The sequence below is a fragment of the Chiloscyllium plagiosum genome, chromosome 16, assembly GCF_004010195.1.
Source record: "Chiloscyllium plagiosum isolate BGI_BamShark_2017 chromosome 16, ASM401019v2, whole genome shotgun sequence".
Lineage (NCBI taxonomy): Eukaryota > Metazoa > Chordata > Chondrichthyes > Orectolobiformes > Hemiscylliidae > Chiloscyllium > Chiloscyllium plagiosum.
Window position 1 is genome coordinate 70,437,366 of NC_057725.1, and position 12,698 is coordinate 70,450,063.

At 38.2% G+C, this 12,698-nt stretch overlaps 1 long non-coding RNA gene across 2 annotated transcripts; it reads right to left on the reverse strand.

Moving 5' to 3' along the window:
• Positions 1–4,176: 4,176 nt before the first annotated feature.
• Positions 4,177–11,048, reverse strand: LOC122558067. Of its 2 annotated transcripts, none has more exons than XR_006314035.1 (4): positions 10,974–11,048; positions 10,607–10,695; positions 6,146–6,242; positions 4,177–4,411 (listed from the first exon to the last, which is right to left on the reverse strand). It is a non-coding gene; the product is annotated as an uncharacterized LOC122558067 (long non-coding RNA). The 2 variants fall into 2 exon arrangements; XR_006314036.1 differs by lacking the exon at positions 10,974–11,048 and adding an exon at positions 10,855–10,967.
• Between the last annotated feature and the right edge of the window lie 1,650 nt (positions 11,049–12,698).

Here is a 12,698-nt window from a genome sequence, read left to right on the forward strand (position 1 = left end):
GAATATTGTGTTCAAAGCTTTTGAGATGGTGCAGAGAATTTTTAAGATGCTGCTTGGCCTGGAGGGCATGTGGTATGAAGAAAGGTTGAGGGAGTTAGGGTTTTTGTCATTAAAGCAAAGAATGATGCACGATGTACAAGATGAGAGGCATAGATAGAGCAGATAGCCAAAGACATTTTCCCAGGGCAGAAATGGCTATCACGAGGGGGCATAATTGAAAGGTGATTTGAGGAATGTTTCGGGGAGATGTCAGAGGTAGGTTCTTTACAGTGTGTTGGTTGCGTGGAATGCAGTAGTCGAAGACATTAGGGACACTTAAGTGATTCTTGGATAGGCACATGAAAGACAGTAAAATTAAGGGCATGTAGGTCAGTTTGATCTTACAGTAGGATTAAAGGTTGGTACAACACGGAGAGCTGAACAGTTTGTACTGAGCTGCATTCTATGTTTCCAGCCTAAAATGCTGGATGTCATCATTCTGGATGTCATCAATCAGACACAATGCAATAGTCCATCAGACAAGCAACAGACGCCACAGTGTTCATCTACTTTACCATTGGAACGATGTGTAGAAAAATAGCTATCCATAACCAGTACCTACTGTTGACAAAATGATCACTTGCAGACGAGATAGAAGCAGCCCTGGCTCTCAACGCTACCATCTGCGTGGTGTACCAAGATGGGTTTTTTGAGACCTAGTGGACTACTTACATTGTAGCGTTATACCCAGTGCTGTCATACACACCACTGTTTCATTTGCTCAAAGCTGAGCTTCCATTTCAAGACTAAGACTATGAATATACCTAGACAATCCTCTTAGCAACCAAACCCTCACTTTGCAGACTAGACTAGAAGACTTTACCTCATGGCTGATTTCCACTCCAGAAGGAATCTGGGAACACAACATATTACAGGATACTTTATTCAATGTCACTGGACCCACACATTTAAGCTTTAAACCTCAAACACTATTCAGTTTGCAGAGATTCAATATTAAGTTATAAAGGATTCTCAGTCTTCTCCCAAGTGACATTTGCACATGTCATTCATTCACAAAACAGAAAAGTATTGAAAGTTTCATCAACACGTATTCAGATCTAGATTCTGAAATCACATTCACCAACACGTTTTGACATCTTGGAATACTACATTGAGAAGAGAATTCAGTTTTAATGACTAATAGCATTAATATGGAAAGATTGTGATGACAGAAACATGTTATTTAAAATAATTGTGCAACAGATCTTGATATAACAGCCCCAGATTCATTTTTACTCACAGCATCTATAAACATCAGCTGCTGTGCCATGAACCGTGACAAGTAGGAGAGGAGCCTTTCATCAACTTGTTCTATGGTTTGACCCCCTTCATCTTCCATGTGGAACCTAACTTTTCCATGGTACTGTCCTGTGCAAGTGTCGATCAATATTTATTTTTTGCCCAAAGTTTACATCATTTAGTATTGCACGAAGATATCTTACTATCTTGTGACTGGAAATTGTGCATTGGTTTACAATGGTAACCTAACATTTGTACTTTTAAATCTGGAATTGGTGAAATTATTATTATATTTCAGTAAACACATCCCTTCTCGGGAGCACTTCAGTTCCAAAGGAAATCATACTAGTTAATATATTCCCATCCCAACGTCTCTCCTACGAAAATATTCCAAATCAATTTCTTGCTTCACATTAAATCTTCAAAAATACTATATATAGATATTTTAATACCCATAAAAGTTCTATAATATTTAGATAATGTATTTAAAAATATTAAATCATATTGGTAAATAAATTGCCATTGACTGCAACAGTTCAAAAGGAAATTGTTCAAAGAGTCTCATTAAATGCGGCTTGGTCTTATCAGATGATATTAGTGTCAATTCTATGCAGAATTGTGTCTTGTAAGTTATACAGTCAGTGCAGGGACATTCACTCAAACTTTTTATTTTAGTGAACTTAGCCGAATGATAAGTTTGGAAGTAATTTCAAACCTTCTTAAAGAAGCCCAAATGAACTAAATCCTGAGACAGAAGGGCAAGTTCTCCATGAATTTATCGGTAGGCATCCTGAATTTGACAGCCTCAGATTATCACTCAATGGAGATTCTTGTGACAAATTGGTAGTGTTCCAACCTCTGGAACAAGTGGCCTGGGGCTTAGTCCCACCTGCTCCAGAGATGTGTAATAGCAATCAAAGCTTTTGTCATGTAGTGCTAGTGTTACTAACTTTAAAACGGAAGGCCTGGGTTCAAGTCCCAAATCCTCCAGAGTGTGTATTAACATGTAAGCAGGTTGATTAGAAAATTATCTTGCCACTCAAAATGAACAGCTTTACACATCATGCCGGAACAACTTCAGGCACCACTGACGCAAACCATTGAGAAGTTATTATTTCACGAATGCCCAACATATCCAAATGATCATACATGCGGTGAAGATAGTGTTCTTCCAGTGTCAATGATTACTACGAGACGAGACAGGTCTGTGGAATCACGTAAACTAGATGTTAAATGACCATTTTGACAAATCAATTTTATCACAGTCCATTACATAAAAATATCTCACCTTCGTTGTAACTCATTCATTTGTATTAGCATTAAGTTGCAGAGATAACAATTTATCTGGCAGCTATTTGTAAAGATGTTTCGTTTTGAAACCCAAATTTCAAGAGGAAGAGCCAAGTTGGCCAAAGGTGCTTGTGCTGATCCAAATGAATCCATCTCATTAAAATTTCATTTCTCTGTACTGCGAGGAATTGTAGTTCAGCAATTACAATTCTAATTTATTGCAGTATCGTCAATGTTAAGTTTGCAATTCAACTAACATGGACAACAAAGTCCCTCTGAATACAAGCTTATCAAAATACATTCTGAAATTATTTTTCTAAATAATTTTCTAAATAGCTAACTTCACACATTGTGTTCCATCTGCCACATCCTCATCCGTTCACACAATCTGTCTGTAGATTCTTTGTTCTCATTCCACGTAAGGAGTTAGAAATGTAACAATTGAAACAGTAGAACAAAGCATAAACAAGGGCAGTGAACTAACATTTGCTGTTCATGACAAGAGCAAGTAGCTGCATTGATCAACTGGAACATGCGATAGAAAATAAATAGCTGACATGAAGTATTTTTCATGACTCCCATTAAAATAAGTAGCACTGTGGGGTTCCATGCAAACATTCATAGTACAGGGAGTATTCCGTGTACAGGACGTGAGTGGCATTAAATTAAATGGAGGTGAAGTAGAGGCTATTCAGTGCAAGGTCGAATTCAGAGGGGGCAAACAGGTGTGATAAATAGGGACTGGTAGGGGAGTCAATTTGAGGGAGCAGCAGAGAACTCCAAAAGTGTCCTGGTTAGGGAAGGACACATAGAAGGAGTGGATGTCCATGAATCAGATTTACTCCACAGGATTGGCATAATAACATTTTGCAGTGATGTATTTAAGGTAAGTTCACAACTGCATTTGCAGCAAACAGAACATACATTTGCACTACCAAACCCTAACTCACAAATATTGGAGTTGTGGACTCGCAGGTAGATAGGATAGTGAAGAAAGCATTTGGTATGCTTTCCTTTATTGGTCAGAGTATTGAGTACAGGAGTTGGGAGGTCATGCTGCTGCTGTACAGGACTTTGGTTAGGCCACTGTTGGAATATAGTGTGCAATTCTGGTCTCTGATGCCGCGAAACTTGATAAGTTCAGAAAATATTTACAAGGATGTTGCCAGGGTTGTAGGATTTGAGGTATAGGATTTGAAGCTTAACAGGCTGGGGCTGTTTTCCCTGGAGCGTCAGAGGCTTAGGGATGACCTTATACAGGTTTACAAAATCAGGAGGTGCATGGATAGGATAAATAAACAAAGTCTTTTCTCTGGGGTAGGGGAGTCCAGAATTAGTGGGTATAGGTTTAGGGTGAGATGGGAAAGATATAAAAGAGACCTAAGGGGAACTTTTTAACGCAGAGAGAGTGTATAGAATGAACTGCCAGCGGAAATGGTGGAGGCTAATATTTAAAAGTCATCTTGATGGGTACATGAACAGGAAGGCATGGAGGGATATGGACCGGGTGCGACTAGACTGGGTTAGGATATCTGGTCGGCATGGATGAGTTGGACCGAAGGTTCTGTTTCCATGCTTATACGTCTCTATGACTATTTCCCACTTGCCTTCAGAATTAAAATACTTTTCTTGCAAAACGAATGTAAATCTTCTTAACATCCCTTTCTCGGTTGTCTCATCCTTCAGAAACTGATTGAGGTGGTTATGGGCCTGTTTTTCAGAATCTGACCCAGCACTGTCTGATGCAAATAAGAAAGTACCTTGCAGAGACACTTCTAACTTGAAACTTGATACTTGACCGAAGCGCAGTTCTCCAGCTAGTTTAGGAGAATGAGCTGCAGCACTGGAAATAAAGTCAGAGTTAATAACTGTTCACCAGGAAAGCAAAATTTTGTCGAACTACAACATATAATTTTACAATTTTAACGTTGGCTTTTTTTTTGGAATAAAGGGCAATCCTGATCATGCAGGAGAAGGTGAGCCACCATCGAGAACTGGTACTGGCAATCCCATTATGCCTTCAGACAGGGAACCAGTGAAGGAGGAATGACTGTCTGAGTCAAATATGCTGGTCACGAATTGAAGCTGCAAGTTAACCATGTTTCTGGGTTTTCTCTTTTGTGAACGGCACAGATAATGCTTGTGTATGAAGTGATTTCACATGCATCTGAGGATACTTATTAACCAGCAGAAATTCTTGGTGTTTAGATTATGCTTTCTCCACCAGAAAGGAGAAAGAGTTATTTTTTAAATCTTCACAAACCATCTGCATAATGAAAGTCAAACAGGACAAATCAAGCAAACAAAATTAAAGCAAGGATAAAAATGATCTGTTTGTCTGAATTCTGTTAGTTGCATTACCAATGCTTGGACACCCAAGTAAGATCGCAAAGTTGGGTCTAGTTGAGGATGACCAATGAGGTTCTCCAATATAGTCAGCTTGCAACTAACTTATGTTAACTGCCTGGTTATTATTCTGAGCTCAATGGTTATTTTTTACATGATGATATCAGCTATACAAAGAAGTTATCACAAAACTGAAATAGAACCCTTTGCACAGAAAACATCCCCATTGCACGTCACAGCAGATTAACCAAGCACAGACTGACATTAAAGGAGGTGACCAAAAGCTTGGTTTGAGTGATTTTTCATCCGTTTCTTAAAACGTCAGAGATGGTGATGTCTGGGGAAAGTAATTATCCGGCTGCAGAAGTAGTATTAATGGCGGGGTCGGAATTGAGAGAGATGACATCAGACTGGACTTGGCGGAACAAAAATGATCCAGGAAAAGTTTGGGACCTCAAGTAATTCCAGACAGAGGGATGTGAACACAAGAAGGATTTTTTTTGTAAAATGCATCTAAATTCAGATATCAGTGGACCAGGAGTCAATGTGGGCCAACATCAGTCTTGGTGTTAATTAGGATATGGACTGAGCTCCAGCTTGGGTCTATGATGCGATACGTAGGAGCAACCTTCGACTTTGCAGAGTCTCCAAAAAGATTTGTTTAATTAGCATCCAACTTACATGGAAAAATTTACACTGAAAATGCTGTTCTAGTTTTTCACTACAAATCTCCATATCAACAGACCTATGCTGCTTACTGCATACAGCTGGAACAGTTGGCTGCACAATTAAAACTGTCCATATTCTATCACTATAGCACAGAAATATATTGGTGAAACATTATACAGAGACACAGACTCTACTGAGACTAAACATTTCCATTCCTATTAGTGTTTGGAATGAGAGGTGCTCAGCATCCAGAGCGCCATATGAAGTAATAGCCTCATACTGTTTGAGAAAAAAATACTACTTCGTCTTGGAAATAGTTTGCACTGGAGGGATTTTTTTAGTTCATCTGCTTTCCAGTCAGTTAACATAAGTCACAAACGTTTGCATTGAGTCAAAACCACAGTTGACCTACATAGTTAAGTTGCCGAATGATATTAACTAGTGAAAGTTAGAAATTTTGAAATGAAATAACTAATGGTTGGAAATGTCAAGAGACTGCAATTCAATGAAGTCAGCGGAATGACTAAAAACTTGAAAAGGATAAACTTTTTAAAGTGTTTACCTTTTTTTTGCAAAAAGGAGTGAAGCACAGCGTGTATTTCAGAGTTTAGAGTCCAAACAGCTGAAGGCATGGCTGGCAGCATCAGAACAAATATAGTCTGTGCGAGGCAAAATAAAAGGGAAATTAGACAAAAACAAAAGAGAAACCTCCATATCGAATACAAAGACATTTCAGAGATGGAGGGGGCAAGTCCATGGAAATATTATTCCTTTAAAAAGGTAGTTACTTCAACTAAAGGAAGCAGTGAAAGAAAGCTTCTGAAACAAACTGTAACCACGACCTGCGGAAGAAACCTGGGTTCATTAGTTGCATCATTTGTTGAACATAAAGCAGCACTGCACCATAAGGGCCTTATGCCTTCGATGTTATGCAGACCTTTTATCCTACTCCAAGATGAAACAAACCTACATACCCTTTATTGTACTATCATCCATGTGCTGGACCAAGAGTCACTTAAATGCCTCTAATGTTTATTACTCTACCACCACCGCTGGCAATGCATTCCACACACACCTCTGTGTAAAGAACCTACCTCTGACATCTCCCCTAAACATGGCTCCAATCACCTTAAAATTATGCCCTTTTTATAGCCATCTCTGTCCTATGTAAAACGTGTGGCTATCCACTCTACACCTCTCGTCTTGTGCACCTCTATCAAGTCACCTCTCACCTTTCTTCACGCCAAATGAGAAAATAAACTCAAGCTCCCTCAACCTTCCTTCCTGTGACATGACCTCCAGTCCAGGCAGCATCCTAATAAGTCTCCTCTACACATTCTCTCAAGTTTTCACATCCTTTCTATAAGCGAGGCAACCAGAACTGAACACTATATTCCAAGTGTGGTCTAAGCAGGGCTTTGAGCTGCAGCACAACCTCACAGCTCTTAAATTCAATCCTCCGCTAATGAATGCCAACGGATCATACACCTTCTTAACAACCCTATCAATGTGGGTGACAATGTTGAGGGATCTATGAATGTGGACCGCAAGATCCCCCTGTTCCTCCACACAGCTAAGAATCAAATTCGACCTTCCAAAATGAATCACTTCACACTTTTCCAGGTTGAACCCTCATCTGCCACTTCTCAGTTAGTACTGCATCCTGTCAATGTCCTGTTGCAACCTACAACAGTCCTGCACACGATTCACAACTCCACCAACCTTCATACCATCAAAACGTACTAGCCCACCCTTCAACTTCCCCACCCAATTCATTTATAAAAATCACAAACAGCAGAGTTCCCAGAACAGATTCCTGCGTAACACCACTGGTTACAGGACTCCAGAGTGAAGACTTTCCATCTATTCCATATTGTCTACTATGTGCTCGCCAATTTTGTATCTAGACAGTCTCAGAATCCTCTAACAATATGCCCAAATCATTAGTATCGCTTAGTTCAAATGATCAACATTCCAATAGTAACCCTACAAAAAGAAGTACAAAAGGAAAAAATCAGTTCAAAAAGATCACGACAATCAAAAAATCCATACCCAATCGATAGCATTTGGAGTTAGGAATAAGTTACTAAGCTAATCATCCTTTACCCTGCTGATACTCAATATGGTAGAGCTTAATCAGTAATGCCCAGAGTAGAAAATGTGGCCCAACGCACACTCTTGCAGTTCCACTAGTACTAAGGTATTTGTTTCCAGTAGATTTATTAAGAAGTGAATATGTCCCTACCGAGTAATCTGAAACCTCGATTCAGCTGCACTGTACAACATCATTTAGTTTAATTATTCATTATCATCTTTTCACCATCCAAAACCATCTCTTCCTAAAGCCAATGCAATGTAGACTTAGATTGCAACAGCACTGTGTAATTTTAAACAGCATTCCAGAATTGAAGTAATTGTGCATGGATGCACTATTGCCCTTCTTGCCAATTCTGTTCACTTGAGCACCTAAGCTTAATTGATTCACCAAAGACAACTTCACTGGGTATATTTCTGTCTCTAATGACCTTACTCACGATGTTTCTTTAACCTCATGTTTTGACCATGCTTTTACTTAACCCCTAAATATCTGTGTATTGTTGAGTGTCGAGCTTTGTTTCACAGTACTCCTATGATGTATTTTGGGATGAAGCACCACGTTAAAGGTATTTCATAAATACAAAAAGGTAATCCTAACATTATTTATTTAAACAATGCTAGCAGGTTGTGAACGGCTATTCCATAGAAAACAAAAATGATAATTTCCTAATTCACTCCACTCCGAACTCATTCAGAAACTTGAATACAAAAGGTGGTTAACATACCAAATAACATGTTCAACCAGCATAATACATTTTTGAGGATTACACTGTTCTCACCTGTGATCAGTATAATTTAGGGCCCTTCATACAATTTATCACTGCATGTCTCCTGGTAAATTAGAATAGGAATACTGTGAAATCAATTTGGTATCCAAAATTAGATGTGTTCATCCAAAAATCCTCCAACCACCCACTCAAAAGGCTTAGATTTCCAAACGTTTCACCTATCCAAGAAGACAACTGGGTAGGATAGAGAGAGCAGCAATGTGGAAAGCATCCCAACTGTGTTCTGTTTCTTAGATTAACCAGAGAACACATTGCTGTGTAGCATTTTTCATAACTTGGAGGCTTATTTTAAGCTTCAGTGTAGGCGAGTTGTAATTGCTTGCTATTGAATCTGAAGAGAAAACATTCCCTGAAAATACTGTGTTCCAAATTAACCATTTTTTTTTCTCAATTCAACACTGCAAATATTTCCCTTTGCATTTGCTCACAAGCAGATTATCTGTTCTTTGGCACTTCAGGTATTGACTTTCTTGATGATAAAAACTACAATATCAACTTCAGAAAGCAAAATAAATGAGTAGACAAATCACATATGAACAGAAAATAAACCACTGTATATTTGCAGAAAAAAATACTTCAACAGCCTAATACCAATCAACACTCCAACCTATTGAATGAAATATTCTTTCTGCTTCATTAAACACACAGAACAATCCTGTCTTTGACCCCTATGCTTCCAAAGTACTAACTGATATTATTCCGAGCCGTAAAACAATCTCGGCAATCTTGGTCCGTCTCAAATGTTTAACTAGAATTCCTGCTCATCTCACAACAATGCTATGGAATTGCATTTGTGCGTTGCTTTCCACAATCAAGTACCTTTGAAAGCATTTCATTATCACATTTCAAACATGAAAAATTATTTCAGAAGAACATTTGGATTTCTTGTATTCAGAAAGCAATAATCGCAAATTAGATTACATGAACATACAATAGCAGCAGGGAGGACTAGTCAGGAGGCCAGGAACAAACCACATACTAATAATATGACTGCACTCGGCATTCGTGTAATTCCTTTTCTAAGAAACATTCACAGGCATTTTGCAGGATAGCTTGTAGTGAACTGCCGTGACAAGGGAAACCATTCCTTAATTAATGTATCATCACTGCAAACATGATAAATGACAATCCGAGATGAACAACTCCAAAATCTTGATACTGTTGGACAAACAATTCACAGGAAGAGTTTTGGATGAATTACACTGAAATATCTAATCATGTCAATCTCTAGGAATAATGCCATCATTGGAGACCCAAATCAAGCAGCTTATTTACAATGATTGGGATGGATTGGAGTTCTGTTTGGCACTCAGCATTGCAGGATGTCTTCATGAAAATATCTCCACACTATTTTACAGGTTTTCACTCTCTCCAGCAATTCGTCTCACAAATTCCAAATAAAAATGCAATTTAACCACATGTCAATCAAACTTTATTTTTCACCACTGCTTTATTTTCTTTAGAACCAAGACTATCATTTTCTTGAATGCTTAGTCAGTTAAATTGCATATTTCTGTAGTTGATCATAAACCACAAAATAAAAAGCAAATTAAAACGGTGTTTGGGTCTATAATTGGTTGCCAGCCATTACGAAAAAATTGAAGTATCAAAACGCAGTATTTCGAGCCCTGATCAGCTGATTTCATTAAACAAGGTCATACTCCAAATGTAAAATTGCACAAAATGAATAATTCTTTAAAACTCCTCAGGAAATTTACAAGAAATGACCCTGAGGGCCAAAGCAGCTTGCCAACGGTAGTAGTGGTAGATGGTAATAGAGGGAAAAAACTGATTGAAACCATTCTTCCAATAACTTACATTTGCTAAATAGTCTATATATTGCACTGAGATAAACTCAACAATTTCACATTAAACTATTGCTTGTCCTCCCACTAAGTGCTGAGCATTTCTGCTTCTTAGGGATGAGGGAGAAACTATATAAGGAATTCAGAAGCCATTTCTTCATGAACGTTTTATAATCTGAGTGGTGTCCATGCCACTGTTTCTATGGTCTGTCTTATAGAGTCATACAGCATGGAAACATTTATATCTTCATGAAGAGATTTCTGACAATCACTTTTTCACATTACTCTATTGCAAACACAGTATAACATCGTCATACAATGGATCAAACTTACTTCTTGACTGTCACTTCCTTTTCTGCTGATTTTAAATTCTCAACCTCATCAGAAATTGGACAGAGTTTGGACTTAATGTTCGTTCACAGCTGCAATTTAACACAAATGACAAATTAAGACACTTCAAGCAAGCACTTTCTTCAAGAATTAATCCCATTACAAAGCCATGAAAACTGAAGATTTAGAATTATAAGACTTCACCAGTTTCTAGCAAACAGGTTACATAGTAAATGATGAGGATTTCTAACTCAGCATAAAAGGTTTGTCCATATGCTCCCCAAGCATTGTTGATTGAGGTTGAGATTACAGTTCCTTCAAAGATTTTCTACCACTAAGGTGAATCTACTTGCTAGATTTTGTCACATACTTGTGACAAAAACATCATAACAGTGGTAATTGTCCAGTCCTCTGATCCCACCCTTGTATTTGAACAGGAGTAAGCTGTTGTGGACAGTGTCATTGCAGCTTCAAGGTTATTTATCTCAGTATCCTCAGGTGTCTCCAATTCAGTTTTTATCAGTTCCCAAAAGCAAGGACAATCAGTAATTGAAGCAGAATTACTGCATAATCTCAATGGGTCACATGACTCAAAAACATTAACTCTGCTTTCTCATTCAGATATTGCCAAAGCTGCTGATTTTCTCTCGTATTCCTTTTTGTTTCAGATTTCCAGCAGCTGCAATTCTATTTAATTTTAGTCTTTCTAAACTTCTGTCAAACTTCAACTCATCCAAATCTCAACTACATTTCTTTTCACCATGGATTGGACATCAACTTCCTCTTCATAATGCCTCAGCCAGGCCCCTGCCCCTATGAAGTTTAAACAGGGGAATTATGATAACTGACCTCTCTGTTTGTGACTAAGGATGACTTTGGATTCCCTTTTAAAGTTAGTTGCCAGTCTCCCTTACTCTTTATTTCCCTTCTGAACGCCTACATTTAGTTTTGTTCTCACAGGGATTGTACATAATCCTATCCCTTGTAACATCACTAGGGAACTAGAATTTTGTTTTTGCCGCCATTTCCTGTTTGTGGAAATATTCTCAGTCTGTAGCTGAACAATTGCCCCTTGAAAGGCAGGTTACTATTTAATTGCAGTTTTGCCGAAACCTGTGCTCAAATTGACATGCTGCAAATGCCCTCTTGCCGCATTGAAATTGGCACTCCCACAATTCAGCATTATTCTGGATTGTTCTTTGTTCCTCTATAGGCAAGCTAATAATCTTATGATACAATGATCAGTGCTTCCTTAAATGATCCCTGTCTGATATTTGATATATTCCGTGTATGCACACAAATTATGAAGGTGGCAGTGCATTTTCAAGATATTTTTCAGACTCTAAGCTTTATAAATAGGAGCGCTGCATTCAAAACAAGGAACTTATGACAACATTTTTTTAAAAAAAATCCAGATTTTCCCTCAAATCTAGTAGAAGCACCATGCTTGAGGAAGGGATTTGAGAGGGTCCAGAAAAGATTCACAAAAACTGTACCAGAGATGAGCAACTAGACAGCAATGTGAGTAACTTGAACAAGTTAGGGCTGCTATTTTTGGAGAAGAGAAGACTAAGAAGATATTTACAAATGTTCAAAACCATGATGTATTTAGATAGAACAGATAAGAACAAACAGTTCCTTCTGACAGAAGACTTGAGAAGAAAATGACACCGATTTAAGATGATCAACAAGCAAAAATGATGACAAGGTTTTTTTTTAATAGCATAGTTAGGAACTGGATGCTCTGCCTAATAGTCTGGTGGAGGCAGCTTTAACTGAGTTTTCAAAAAGGAACTACAATTTTCTAAAGGAAAGGTTTTGCAGTTTCACGTAGTAAAATGACTTGGGAGTGAACAGAGGCAAGTTCCTCTTCGAGAGCTAGTACAAATATGATCAAATCATTGTTTTTGAACTGTTCCACTTTGATGATTTTCTAATGTTTCACAAACTACAAGCTCTCCAGCTATTTCCTAACAGTTTGTCATATTCTGAGTAATGAGTCAAACAGTGTGGTGCTGGGAAAGCACAGTATGTCAGGCAGCATCCAAGAAGCAGCAGAGTTGACGTATCAAGCATAAGCTTTTCATCAGGAATG